Source organism: Humulus lupulus, chromosome 9, assembly GCF_963169125.1.
Source record: "Humulus lupulus chromosome 9, drHumLupu1.1, whole genome shotgun sequence".
NCBI classification, from domain to species: Eukaryota; Viridiplantae; Streptophyta; class Magnoliopsida; order Rosales; family Cannabaceae; genus Humulus; species Humulus lupulus.
Window position 1 is genome coordinate 172,802,457 of NC_084801.1, and position 15,754 is coordinate 172,818,210.

Sequence of the window (15,754 nt, forward strand, 5' to 3'; positions counted from 1 at the left end):
AGAAATTCTACCATTTTCAAACATATGAAAGAAGTAACCATATAAACCCACTACCCCCAAACTTAATTTATGCATTGTCCTCAATGTATCAAAATACAAATATAAATTGAAGCGTGAAAGAGTTTAGAGTTTAGAAAGGTCGTACCTCATCATGGAGCATGTCAAGAGTGCAATAAAAAAGAAACAAAAATCAAAACAAGAAGTTAACCTAAAAACATAAATAAAACACACATTTACCGATAATTGATGAGAGCGATCAAGGACCATGGTAAATAGGATCCTCAAGAAGGATTTCATCCACTTTAGCAGTTTTCAATTCTAAAAATGGTTTCAATTTTTGTCCACAGGAACCCTGACCTGGGGGGTCTGAGGTCACAACCTGGCTCGGACCTTGAGGGCCCGGAGGAGGAGTCACCTCAGTCTTTTTGGGGACTTTAGCAGGCCGTCCTGTCTTTTGTGACACTCTCGGGCGTTTACTTTTCTTGGCTCTCGAGCGACTATTGAGCACGTTTTCGAGGTCAGAATCCATATCGCCTGCATAATCAAGTCACACTTTAGTATATAGGCTTAAAATTCTAAAGTAAACGTGAAAAAAACATTTAATGTAAACAAAGGTTCAAGTGACGAGAAAACTAACTGGAACTCTCCCTCGAGCTCGTGCTCGGCAACCAAGTAATTCCCCTATCTTTAGAGGAGGCTGGGGGAGTCCCTTCCCTATATGTGGAAGTTAACCTCGAAAGGTCCCTATAGTCGTTTGTTCCGTATTAAATGGCTTCCCCATCACAATCTTCATTTAAACTGTACATAGTTTGGTATTTCCCTAGCCAACTATCGTACCTATGAACCCTATCGTCTACCCAAGACCATACATGGAAATTATCCCCGGAGTTCGGGAATAAGATCAGGGTGTCGAGTTTAAATTATAGTAGGGAAGGGGACCACAAGGTCGAGCTGAGAATGACTTTACCTCTGTCACTCGAGCTCGAAGCCTCGTTGTTTGAATCATTTCCCGAGCACGGACTCCTGCGGCGACGGGCTGGGGATCGGGCCCTCGAGCTCGATGATCTCTGCCTCAGAGGAAGTTTGTCGGTGGGGAGTGGTACATGCTCCCACATGTTGTATTTGCGGTAGGTGGCGTCATCCATCGATTGATCCTTCTCCAGAAGGCCACAGGCTCAAAGTATATCTTCATGGAAAAGGTAGGACATGGAATGCCTACGGTACGACAGCTTGAGCAAGGCCTCCTTATGCTCCCTCATTGTGTCCGTGGGGGTGGGACAGTGATAATTGGATGAAGAAATCAATACACCTCAATTATTTTGAGCCTAAACATTAATTGAGCTTGAAAAGAAAGGAGGATGTATACTTATGGATTCGTTGGAACGAATAGAACTTCGAAGGGGCTAGGCCATCTATCCACGAGCTTAAGTATATTGTCCAGACGCCCATCGCCCGGGGCGTAGCAGCTTCGTTCGTTGGAGGTAGGAGCTCGACACCTCAGCGAGACTAACAATCCTAGGCCTTGGCGAGCCAGGATGTCAGAGATCTGTCCTAACGAAGTAACCGAGCTCTAATAATGCCCGGCCTCAAAAAATTCCTCCCTGGAGGTAGGAATAGCGGTAGGTCATGAGGGGGACGGACGGTTTGATGAATCCTCCATCAGTGAGAAAATAAGCTCACCAGGCTTATAGGCAATGGTTACTTTGAGCGTGGGGTCGAGAGGGACCGGTTTATGCTCGGGGTCTGGGTCTAGATGGATTGCGACCCGAAGTTTCCTCCTTTTCCTTTCCTCGACCTCGTTGATTAGACGTCAGAAGTGAGCTTGAATATCTTCTTGTTCACACCTCACTTTGTGTTCGTAAATTAGCCGGCGGTTTCGAGTGAATGGCAATTATGGACTTGGAGTTGTTGGAGAGTAGGGAATTGCGAGCACTGACCCCCACCATTTTTCAGAATTCTGCGACATCTAGCAAGAAAGAAAGGAGTGAGGGCCAGGTACACAGGAAATAAGAGTAAAATTCTGGGTGATTCAAGCTTGAAAGCCCGAAATCACGGAATAAACTCGATTGAGACTGAAATCTCGAAGGAACGGGATGAACTCGAGGGAACCCCCCGAGCCATTGTAAGGTTCGGGTTCCGAGCATGTATTTGACACGAAAAAGGGAAAGTGGATTCATTTTAAGAATCACGGATTTTCTGGGAAAAAGTTGACAGTTACTCAGAAAGGTGATAATTTTGGGAAACGTGTAATTTAAAACCCTAAATTAGTACCCCATTTCTTGATCTACATGGCACATTACCCATAATAAAAAATAAATAAAAAAGCTACATTTGCATCCTTTAAACTAAATCTGGGTTTGAAACCCATGATATCAGAAATCTTTTAAACCCAAAGTGCACACAGTATCAGCTAAACAATATGGTTGAAGTTACTAATTGATACAAATATTCTTGTGCAAAACTAGTAAATATGTTCACAGTGCAACAGAAACATGAAAATGCATGGGAATATATATATATATGAACATATGGGGTCAAGAACAGAGACTTACACACAACGGTTTGCGGATACAGAGAGATTGACAATTGTAGGAGCGGTTGCAAGAAAGCTTTCACGGAGTCGTAAATGTCGAGGGAGTTATGTTTCTTCGGTTTGGAGAACATGCAAAGATGAAAGTGGGGTTTTCAGTTCTGGTTCTTTCTTCCCTCTCCGAAACGTGAAACGGGAAAATGAAGAAGAAGAAGAAGAAAAGATGAGGCTATATATGTGTAAATCCCAAAATGAGGTCAAAGCTCGGGCTAATCTAGGCCATTGGTTGAATTCAGTATTTGATCGTGGTGGTTTTTTTTGATCAAATCAGAGATTATGCGCAGCGGAACAACAATCAAATTGTCAGATTAATCCCATAAGATTTCTAGATCTACTTCTTCACACTCATATATATATTGAATCAAGGACAAGAATAGAAAAATTACCTCAGGTCCTTCCTTGCTGCTATCTTTTCGTATGGTTGAATCCTTGAGATCTCACACCAAGATCTTCCAAAATGTTCTCAGGCACACAAAGAATGAGTGTGGGCTCGCTATACAAATAATAGACAATAACTATTTATCAGATGTTCTCAACACATGAGATCTGATAAAGTTTGGACTTAGGTTTTGTGAAGAACAATGACCTTTGTTTTTGTCACTGTTCTCTTTTCTCTGAGAGAATCCTAGATAATTTTCTATCCCTGAAAAATTACGTTCTGTGAAAACTGATATCCAATATTTAATAATATCCAATATATTAAAATATTTTTTATTTTAAACAAATTCAAAATAACTGATCAGTTATCAGATTTTTGTTTAAATAATAATATTTTAATCATATTAAAATATCTCATTATTCATTTAATATTTAAATAACTAAAATTGTTGAATCAAGGGACTAAGTCCATCTCTTATGCGTGTAGCACAGTGCCTGTGCACTGTGCCACACGTGTACCACATGCATGTGCATGCATGTGATTTTTCCCAATTTTTATTATTATTTAAATACCAAAAATCCCAAAAATAAATTAATTCAAAATTAATTATCTTTTTGTTAAATCAAATAATTTATTAATTCGTAATTAATTAATTACACATAATTAAACAATAATTATGTTTGATACATAGAAGAATATTTTACTTATCACATAAGTCCTTTTTGCCCATTTTTTGTATTTGCCTTTGATAGTGATTGTTTGAGCCATTTTGGGGACCATGGACCTATAACATTAACCTCCAATAAATTGAAACTAAATAATTAAACTCTTTAATTATAATAGTTAATTTATTAATTCTGATATTACTCCACTATAAATTCAAAATTGCACTCTTTATGTTATAGAAATACTTTTACAGAAATATTTTTCTTAAGTCGTCCATTGATATAACCATCTTACAATAGTTCAACCCTCTAATTAATTAGTTCATAAATCAGAATGGGAGAATTACCATTTAAACTTTCTAATTTACTTCTTATTCCTTAAGTACCATTAATTCACTAGCGAATAATTAATCTATACTCTAATTATATATTTGAGCTCAAAATCATTCAGTTCCAGAATTAACCCTTAAGGGAACTAATATACGATCCGTTAGGAAAGATTAGATTCCGTATTGTTGATACATGTTCCCAACCATCCATGATATTAAATCTCCAAAACAAAAGTCAGTAGCCTCATTCTTTGAAGAGACCTTAACGAATGAATCAAAAGATTTAATAAACATGAACAGGAGTTCATGAACACTCAAGATTTAGGTTGATCTATAAATGATCATCAGTTATGATATGAATTACAAGTCTTTATTGTTAAATGGTTTTTGGATAAAGACTTTAATTTATATCGGTCCATGTCATATATAATCATATTATATAAACACCTTTACCGAGATGTCTTTCCACATCAATAATTTGAATCTAGATTATTTGTATCATTATGATACTTAGTAAACCATACTTACAACTCCAATTAAAGAATTCCATAACTTTAATTTGTTGTTGTTGACTATTTTTATTCATTCATGTGATCTTAATTCTCTCGTACTAATACAAGATCACATCCTCAATAATGAATATGGAATTTTTCTGATATTTACAAAATTATTCAAACAATAATTTAACAATCTAAATTTGACAATAATAATAAACCATTGTATTTATTTATTCACAGAAAAAAAATGTCTTTACATGCTTTTAGGACACACTCCTAACAGATCGGACGGATGGGTGTAATCGTGATAATGGTGGCATAAAGGTAGCAGATGAATGGACGTGGGCATGGCACAAAAGTACTCGAGTACTCTGGTTAAGCAACCAGTGGTTGACGCTTGTCGGCACTTGAGTATATTAAGTGGCTCAGTTTTCGAGAAGGGCAGTTCAAAAGTTTCGTTCTCATAGGATTCGAATTGATACTTTTGACGGGGCAAAATGTTACACCCAGATTTCAAATATGGGAATTATGATTTCGAAATCTAGGCTCGTTAGGTTTAAGCTCGAAATGAACAAGGCCATCATTTTATCTACTATTCAGAGATAGTTTCGCTGTGAATGATGACCTCGCGAGTTCGAGAAATATGTAACCTCGAAAATTCTCGAGGTTATAAGTTGGACTCACAACTCACGATTGCAAGGGTTCAACACTTGTATAAGTTTCCTGATGCATCTCTTGCCCTCAGACAAAATGGTTCGAGCTCGAGAAGTTTAAGCTCGAACATGATGGCTTCGTCAATGGTTACTTGTTGGAAGCATAGGTGAAGTAAGATGACGAGCTCCTGATAGACAAATAGTCTCGAAGGCGTAATGTGTAATGCCCCAAATTTCCTAATAAGGTTTAGGACCTTGATTAGGAGGCCGGGAGGGCCATAATTGATTTAATATGTTATAAAATGAATATATGCATGTTAATGTGAATTATATTATTATATGATGATAAATGCATGCGTATGGGAGTATTTAAAATGATAAGGGCATTTTGGTAATTTGGCCTGTTGAGGGCATATTTGTAAATTGGGTGCATGGTTGTGATTAATTAATATAGCCACATTATAAGGTGGATTGGTTTGAGCTAGTTGACATGAGACGATCATGAGATGCGAGAGTTCGGTCTAGTCATAACGGGTATAAGTTCGGGGCTCGGGGTGAGTCTCGGGGTGAATTTAATGATTAGAGCATTACCGAGAATTAAAGGGTAATGGGATATGGATTATTGGTGTTCCATATATGGTTATGATTAGGTGACCGCTAAGGACTTAAAGGTTGATCGTTCTCACGGATCGTTCTTATATTGGTACTAGCTCGAATCTGAGGTAAGAAAACTGCACCCTGTGTATATGTGACATGCATGGTTATTATGGATGCATGTTGGTTGATTATTGAGCATGACGTGCATGGCTATTATGATGCATGTTGATTGGCTACTGAATATGACATGCATGGCTATGATTGATGCATGTTGGGTGATTAAATGTAAACATTGTTAGCATAATGAATGCTTGGAAAATCTTGTCCATTTGCATATGATTATTATTGAGGCATGCTGGATGATTAAGTGTGATGCATGTAATGCACGAGAAACATGTGATAGGGCATGCCATGAACGATGAATATGAGATTGGTCAGAGCTTGAGTCTCTGAGTTTGTGCATGATCATGACTGTGCTAGAAACTGTTTAGTAAGCATGCTGAATGCCCTATTCTTGGATAATTGGCATATGATACATATTGATAGCATTGCTTACTTGTGTATGGACTGAATACAGAATCGACAAGAGTGTTAGTATCAGCTGTGAGGCTGTGACTTATTTGTCAGGCTCGGCAGTGTTACTGGTCACAGGTCAGGAAGCGCTGACTTACTTGTCAGAACGGCCTTAGCGTGAATCACGCAAGCCAACAGAGATTAGATCTAATCGATTACTAGCATTGAATGACTCAAGGAGCATTAATGCCTGACCGACCCTGAGGGTCGATGAATAAACAGAGCCTGAAGGCCAGTGGCTTACCTATCAGCCACTCTCTTGCTAGAAAACAGAGCCTGAAGGCCAGTGGCTTACCTATCAGCCACTCTCTTGCTAGAAAACAGAGCTTGGAGGCTAGTGGCTTACTTAACAGCCACTCTCCCGCTAAAAGACAGAGCTTGGAGGCTGGTGGCTTACTTAACAGCCACTCTCCCGCTATAAAACAGAGCTTGGAGGCTGGTGGCTTACTTAACAGCCACTCTCCCGCTAGAATCATGTGATGTGCACCCATTGGTTTGAAAGCTTTATATTCAGTGTGATTATGATGATAATCATTTGATAATGTTTATGAAGAGTATTATGTTTTCTTGCTGGGCTTCGGCTCACAGGTGCTTTGTGGTGCAGGTAAAGGCAAGAGGAAGCTGGACCACCCTTGAGTTGGAGAGCTTAGGTGATGATGTGTACATATGCGGCTGCTCGACCGCCACGGCCGAGGTTTAAAGTGGAACTAAGGTTGAACCCTGTTTTGCCGCTTAGAACGGCCTGTTGTAAATATTTTCTGTAATAAACTCTGAAACTTTATTACGGGATCCCAATGTACATGCTAAACGTTCTAGTGAAACGTTATATCTTAACCAAAATGTTTAATCCCTAAACCGCTAATCATACTTAGATCACGATTTTGGCCAAATGTCTCGATTAGCGAGTTTAGCACTATTTACAAGGCACACCGTAACGGTCCCAGGAGTTGGGGCGTTACAACTAGATTGTGATAGTCAGAATCCCGTGATCCGTAAGGAGAAAGACCGGGTAAGCTGTGCAATCCCACACCGCCTGGGGAAGGTCAAGTGTAATGATTCTAAGACTGTGTAGGTATGGGACTGCACAGTTGAAAAGGGCTTAAATGGATTGATAGCTACTACCTATATCAGGAAGGTGCATCTTCTTTTCGGTAGCCCATCACTTGAGAACTCCATGGTTAAGCGTGCTTGGCCTGGAGTAATCTAGGGATGGGTGACCACCTGGGAAGTTTTCCCAGGAAGTGTGCGAGTGAGGACAAAGCACGTTGGAAAGACTTGCCTTGGTTTGTAGGGCCAGTCGTCATTCCAGAAAGCAGCCATAGTGATGTGGGGCGTCATATATGGTATCAGAGCCTTGACCCAGCCGGAAGTGTGGCCGACGGGGACGTCGGGCCCGCAAGGGGGGGTGATTGTGATAGTCAGAATCCCGTGATCCGTAAGGGGAAAGACCGGGTAAGCTGTGCAATCCCACACCGCCTGGGGAAGGTCAAGTGTAATGATTCTAAGACTGTGTAGGTATGGGACTGCACAGTTGAAAAATGGCTTAAATGGATTGATAGCTACTACCTATATCAGGAAGGTGCATCTTCTTTTCGGTAGCCCATCACTTGAGAACTCCATGGTTAAGCGTGCTTGGCCTGGAGTAATCTAGGGATGGGTGACCTCCTGGGAAGTTTTCCCAGGAAGTGTGCGAGTGAGGACAAAGCACGTTGGAAAGACTTGTCTTGGTTTGTAGGGCCAGTCGTCATTCCAGAAAGCAACCATAGTGATGTGGGGCGTCACATAATGCAACCCAGTATCTAAGCTAGTCGGTTACGTGTGAACATGTTTATTATTGTAAATTCCCTATGTTTAAGGGATATGATGTAATTAGTTATCTAATCCCACATTCTATGGGATATTATCATGCACGATGCATTAATTGGCATTATATTATTTGATTCATAGAATATCTGTGGGAATGAATTTTGAAACCTTCTCTATAAATAGAGAATGAAACTCTATTTGTAAGGGACTGAAACATTGAACTTTAGAGAAAACTCTGGGCAACTATTTTCTGAAAGTTTCTAGAAAACTCTAAGGAACTAATAACATAGACTCGTGGACTAGGTAGATTTAAACTGACGAACCACGTAAAAAGATCTTGTCTTTATTCTCTTTATTCACATCCTTTGGTATATTATTTATTAATTGCTCTCCCTTCTTAAGTTGACGAAAAACGGCGTCAACAGACATAAATTCTATTAATAAGTATTTATATTTGTGAATTATATTTAAATTAAAATAATAATAAAAGTCTCATATAACTTTGAGTATTTATAGTCAAAATATTAAATATATATATACAATTAGAACCATAGTAAAACTTCTATATAAGAATAGCTTTAGGACCAAATTAATTGTATTCTTATTAAAAGTTTATAACTATAAATCGAAGTATTGGTATAAAAAAAATTCCTAACACCAAAAAGTATCAACTTGAACAACACTAACAATAAGAACTCCCTAATAACAATTTGAAAAATATTTATAATGCAAAGTTGTTTGACACATTGGTTTAATCTTTAGAGTTGTTATCACATTGTTATGTACATTTAAACACTAGACTGTATTTATATAATTATTACTATATCACAACAACAATTTTGATATTCAATGACTCCCTACAATATTTTACACCATTGGTATAAGACATTAAAAATTAGGAGGGATTTTAAATGTCTTCTGTTGGGAGACATTGAATTTTTTTATTAATTGCTAAAATTGCAAGACATTAAAAGTGATAGAAGACGTTGAAAATTTGGGGTCTAAGCATGTGTCCAGGGGGATATCGAACGTCTCTCACTAGGAGACGTGCCACGTGTCCCACATCTCCCGGTGGGAGATATTGGAAGTCCTCTCTGGCTATTACCCTCGACTTCTTCTCTTCCAGAGGTGCGATACACAAAGGCGGGCAGAGGCGAATTGTGGGAGAATTCTGGCAATTTTTAGGGTTCAAACCCTACGAAAATTTCTCCATTTTCAACTTTTGAGGTAAATTTTCTTGAAAAAAATTATAGGTTTTGTATTAAGATGATATTTATATGCGATTTTATGTTAGTTTTTTTATGATTATGAGTTTTTTCATTACATTTTTTTGGATTTTCTTGGAGAATATAGGTGTGGGAACTTGAGATTTTGACTCAAAATTTCTATTTCAAGCACACATTTGAGGTAAGTTTTTAAAATTATAAGTATAAATCATTGTTAAAATGACATTTAGTGATATTTTTCTTTATTTGTTGTGATTATTTGGAGATTTTGAGTGGATTTCTAAGAAAATAACTTTGTTGACAATGTAGAAAATAATTTTAATTTTACATATCACATTGTGTATAGATTTGATTCAAGTATATGTTTATGATTTTTAAATTTTTTATTATTATTTAATTTGAAAATTATGTATATTTTATAGATATATTTTAATTTTTTATTAACATTGTAGCTAGGTTGATTATATATAGTTATGTTAAAATAATTTTTGTAAATAATTTGAAAAATTAGAAATATATTAAAAGTTATAGTCTTTGTTGATTATTGAGTTTTTAGTGACTTAGTTGTTAGAGTTTATAAGTATGAGCTCTATATATACCACATTTGTTGTTTAGGTTAATTAGTGTGTAGAGTCCAAGAACTTTACTTAGCTAAGTTAGATAGTAGTATTATAGTAATTATAGTATTATCTTTATGATTGTGGATTTTTGGTTCAGACCGGGATTTATTTGGACACTCATAGTAGTACTTATAGATTTTCTAAGTTTAACCTATAGTTTAAGAATATTAATTTTAACCTAAGGTTTGATTAATATGACTGATATTGAGGATAATAGTTATTATACTATAAGGTTTAGATAAGAACCAATAGGATTTTAAGCACATGTTATGTATGGGTGATTAAGGATTAAGTATTTTGAGGATTAAATTTAATAAGGGTAAAGTTTGAATGCTCTAAGGTCAGTCAGCAGCTTTGAATACGTTTGAGGGCTTAGTCAAGGCTGTTTACTCAATTTGAATTAAGCTAAAAATGTTTAATTTCGTGTTTAAATAATCAGCGAATACCGATATATCGCAGTTATAGGAGGCGATATATCGCAGCACGTAGATACAGAAAATACGAAACGATGCACGTTTGCCTCGGGCATAATGGTCCAGGCGATATATCGCCTCCTTCAGCATATTTTGAATGCTTTTGAATTCGTTTTCCATTCAACCATTCAACCTTTTGATAAGTCCAGCACCTTTTTGAACGAGTCTTCAGCCTCTGCTGAACGATTATTCAAATTATTTTCACCTAAAAAGCCATTATTTTTATTCAAGTTAAATTAAGATCCTTTCATTCCTAAACTCTATAAATAGGACCTAGTACCCATCCATTATTAATCTTTTGCTCTAAGTTCAGAGGCTGCAAGTTGCTAGGTGAGTGTGAGAGTGTAAACACTTGGGTGGGGAAATTATAAGCTTGATCATCATAAGCTTATCAAACACTTGGGAAAGTAAGGATTTATAGTATTTCGGTTTAGATTGGTCTTACAAGTCTTCAAGGTAACCCAAACTCTAGTTTGTTTCTGTACTTTTTCTTTAAAAAGTTCTCATAGTCTTCTACTTATTCTAACCTTATTCTTATTTTGGTTAGGAAATCTAAGAACTCGCACATAAGTTTTTGGTAAGTATTTTCTCAATGGTTTAGTCCTTCCATTCCTTTCAATTCTCTTCTTCTCTATACTCACTCTTTTTCAAATGGTTCTTAGGAGTGTTCCAAAGTCCCACCTCTGTCCTCTTATCCCGGTTTTTTGGTAAGGAAAATATGATAGAATTCATATGTTATATGTTTTATATGTGTTATCTTATGTTTTTATGTTATTAAATGTGTTATGTATGTATGTATGTAGGCTTGGGCATATGACCCATATGACTAACAAGCCCCAAATAGATTATGGGCATATGACCTGCTTAGCTAGCAGGACCCCACTAATCTAATGGGCATATGACTTGTTTAGTCTATGGGACCCCAAGTAATAATGGCCATTATAGTATGTGTATGATATAAGTGTTATGTTATGTTATGTTTTTTATGTTTCATATGAAATTTATGTATATGAACTATGTGGTAGATTTTTCTTGCTGGGCATTAGGCTCATTCCTTTTTGTTTATATGTGCAGGAAAATAGCTATAGTGGCGGGTAAGATTCGTGGATGCTTGGGAGAATGTGTATTGGTGATAAATGGATTCAAGGAGTCGAGAGTTCGATTTCGAGGATGTAGTCTTTTATTTATGGTTTATGTGTAATTTTTCCGCACCTATTTATGTAATTTCTTTTCATTTCAATTAAGATATGTTTTCTTTTTAAAACAATGGGATCCCATATCCTGCTTTGAGTTAAGTAAGCTTAAACATTGGTTTTTACAAGTTTTAATAAAGTATGATATTTTTCACTTGTAAGTTCTATTAAAAATTAGGGTCTATGTATAGTTTTCGTTAATGGTCCAAAGTCTAGAGTAGTTTGGTCATTACATAGTGGCTCATTAGAAATTGTTTAGTGATATTTTTTAGTAATCTTTTATATATTAATTAAATTCATTATGTAGGTTGTGGTTTTGTTGGAGTGAGATTTTAGGGTATTTTTTGCCTCAAAATTTGTATTTCAAACATACATTTGAGATAATTAAGTTTCTAAAATTACAATAATAAGTTATATATTGTTAGATGTTAAGTGATAGTTTATTTATTAATTATTAATTTCATTTTGTTGGTTATTGATTTAATAGCAAAGTGGATTGCTAAGTGAAGTAATTTTGCTAGCTTGGATTATTAATTGCAAGAGGTACATATATATTCTCTTACTTCTACTTTTAATATTATTAAACAAATGTTAGATCTGTTTGAATATCTTAAATATTCATATATAGTGTAGTAAGTTCTGAGATTAAAATTGTGTGTTTCGGTCATCTAACGGAAGGTTGAGAACTTTGTGTGTTTTAGTGAAGTAGGTTCTGAGAAATTTGGTTGTGTGCTGCGGAGCTAAGGAAGAAATTTATTGTATGTTGTTTGAATTGTTTGTTTTGCTATTCACATGCAGATGGTTAGGTCACTAATATAGAGGAAATGCTGCCTGATTCTATCTAGGATTACGTTTTTCTTTTCTTGTTTTCAAATTATGTTGTGCTTGCTTGATTGGTTTGATTAAATCGATAAATGGTTAGGTTAATAATATAAGAGGAATGCTGCCCAAATTTACAAACAATTAGCTTTATATAGACATAAGTTCTATATCATGCTTATTTAGTGTTGTTTCTTTTATTGAACATGGGAGTTCAGGACATTACTTGAGAATGATATTATTAATTAAAGTTTACAAATTATTTTTAAACCATATATATACGAATAATTAATCAATATATTTATTTTATATTTTTTACAGCTAACAAGTACATCATATACCTACAAATTGATCAATTGTGACAAGAATAAGCGACAGATATGTTACCGATAATCCAAAGCTCCCGACCTCATTGTTAGGTTTTCTTACTTTTTATTGCTTTCTTTATATATATATATATAGTGCAATATTTGTTAATTTTGCATATGTCTAACAAATGTTGCTTATACTGTAAGACAATCTAAATTTGCATTAATGAATATTTGTAATTTCATTTTGAGTAATTATATCAATTTCAATTTAATTAATTATTAAATCAAATTCATTTTAATTAATTATTCAAATGAATTTCATTTTAATTAATTATTAAATAATTTATAATTTATATTAATGATTAAATAAAATTCATTTTAATTAATTATTAAATCAATTTAATTTAATACTAATTATATTTTCATTTAATTAATTAATTTATTTTAAAAAAACTTGGGAGACTTTTCAATGTCTCCCACTCAGAGAGGTGAGAGACATCTCACGTCTCCCAGTCAGAGACATTGAAAAGTCTCCAAGGAACTTTCAATGTCTCTCACTGGGTGAGGTGAGAGACATCCCACGTCTCCCTGTAGGAGATATTGAAAGTTCACGTGCTTGGACACATTTCAATGTCTCCCATTGGGAGACGTGAGATGTACACTTACAATGACCAAACTACCATGTCTTCCTTAAAGAGCGACATTAAAAATCTACAATGTCTCTCAAATAAAGTCATAAAATATTTATATTGTTATAGTATATAAATGTATATTTTCTTAACATATGTGACTTAAGAAATTTATAATTTATTACAATTTAGAGGTTATTCACATTTATAATTACTTAAGTTGGGGCCAAAAAAATTTATAATAAAAGAAGTTATTCTTACATAGTATATCTATATTGATTTACTGAATATTGAATTGTTTTGAGATTTGAAAATTGCAAATTTGAATATTTATTATTATGCATTCAAATTCTAATAATTATTAATTATAAATATTTTTAATATTAATTGTGTGTAAAATATTATTGAAAAATATATAATTGAAACTACAGTTAATTTATTTTTTGCTTTACTTTGGTTCTAGATTTGATTTATTTTAGTTTTGTTTATGTTTTAATTACTTTTTTGAATTAATTTTTTCATTTTAAAAAATATTTGAAAAGACCAATCATAACTTGCCATATTTACTGCACCTGGAGACATAACGTCTAAATATGGAGATGCTTTTAGCATAACTTAAGTATCATTGTTATAAATATTTCTATCAGTAATTATACATACTATAATAATCATACAATTTTTACATCCCAAGTATTCTCTCATTGCGTGAGAGTGTGATCCCGTAAAGAGAATTGAAAAAGAATAGATTTGGAGTGAGAGAAAAGAAAGTGGAAACGAAAAGTGAGTGAAAAAAATTATGTGGATCCCACCAAAATAATTTTCTTTCCAAATTGGAGAGAAAAAAGAGTATAATTTTTTTTCAAACTAATGAAAAGATTAAATTAATATATATGCTTGCTCATTTAATTTTTTAATAATAATAAAAGAGTATAAAGGTAATGACAAAATAACCTAATTATCTTTCCTCTTTCTCTACCAAACAAATGTAGTTGAAACAAGCTTTCTTTTTCATCTTAGAGATTTTCTTTCTTTCCTATTTTTTTCTTCCACCCTAATTTATTTACTCTCTACCAAACATAGTAGACACATTTACATTTTAATTATATATAAAAAGAAAAGTGTATGTTAGTAATAATGAGGGATTATATTATTTTAGACCCTGTGTTTTGTCCCATTACTTGTTTAAATTCTGTGTTTTAATAAATTATTTTTCGAACCATGTGTTTTGTAAAATAGTTCAAATAGATTCTCAAATCCGATTTTGATAAAAACAAATTGAATACTAAAATCATAGATAATTCACCAAACTAACAACTTAAAACAAAAACACCATCATTCTACCCATCAATTGTGTTGTTATATTCAATTTTTATGTTTATCAAAATCGAGTTTAAAAATCTATATTTGAATTATTTTACAAAATACAGGATCTAAAAAGTGATTTATCAAAATATAGAATTCAAATAAGTAATGAGACAAAATACATGCTCAAAAAAATATAAACTCTTATCGAGAATATATAGGTAAGCAATTATACCATCACAAAATTAATTATAACCTCACTTGTATAGTAATCCAAAACTAAGTTAACTAATTAGAGCCTATTTAGTTTCACTCAAATACTAAATATTAATTAGGGTAGCAATATGGCTTATGCACCGTATAAAATATCTATGAAGGATATATTCATATATATCATTGCTATTTTCTTAACTTGTGGTCCACATCTATCTTGGAAAAGTTGGTCTATTCAAACTTTACTAAGCTGCATTTTAACTAACTTTTTGACCTTAAAGAAAAGTTAAGCTTTTTTATGAACAAGAAACTAAAGGTAACCCTAGATATAAATAATAATAAAGGCATGCAATTAAAGACTGCTATGTCATTGAGCTGAATTAATTTGGTTAATGTGGTCCACATTTTTACGAAAGAATGTAGACAAAAGTACCCATATTTCCATCTAAACCAGCTAGAATTTGGCCCAGCTGTACACGATCAAGATAAAACATTTATAGTTTTCAACAGGCACGTGGGATTGGACAGTGTTATTAATGTCACCATATTATGTGCTGTCGATACTCGATTCACCGTAAGAGGTTATGAAAGGTCAGTGCGTGACTTTGGCTACATATTTTGGAATAGCGTAAACCTAGTAACACTCTTTGGTATTAATGGTTTGCATTATATGTGATTTTGAACCAGGCATTTAAAGTAAAAATGGTGTGTAGATGAAGTTGGTGAAAATTTTATGATCTCCTTTGATTGAGTAGGACACAATAATGTTGGATGGCAATATAGTATCATTAAAATATGAAAGGGTTTTCTTTTTATCAATTGTGACCAAAAAAAAAAAAAAAAGATTACAAGATAAATTTTTATATATACATGTATGTA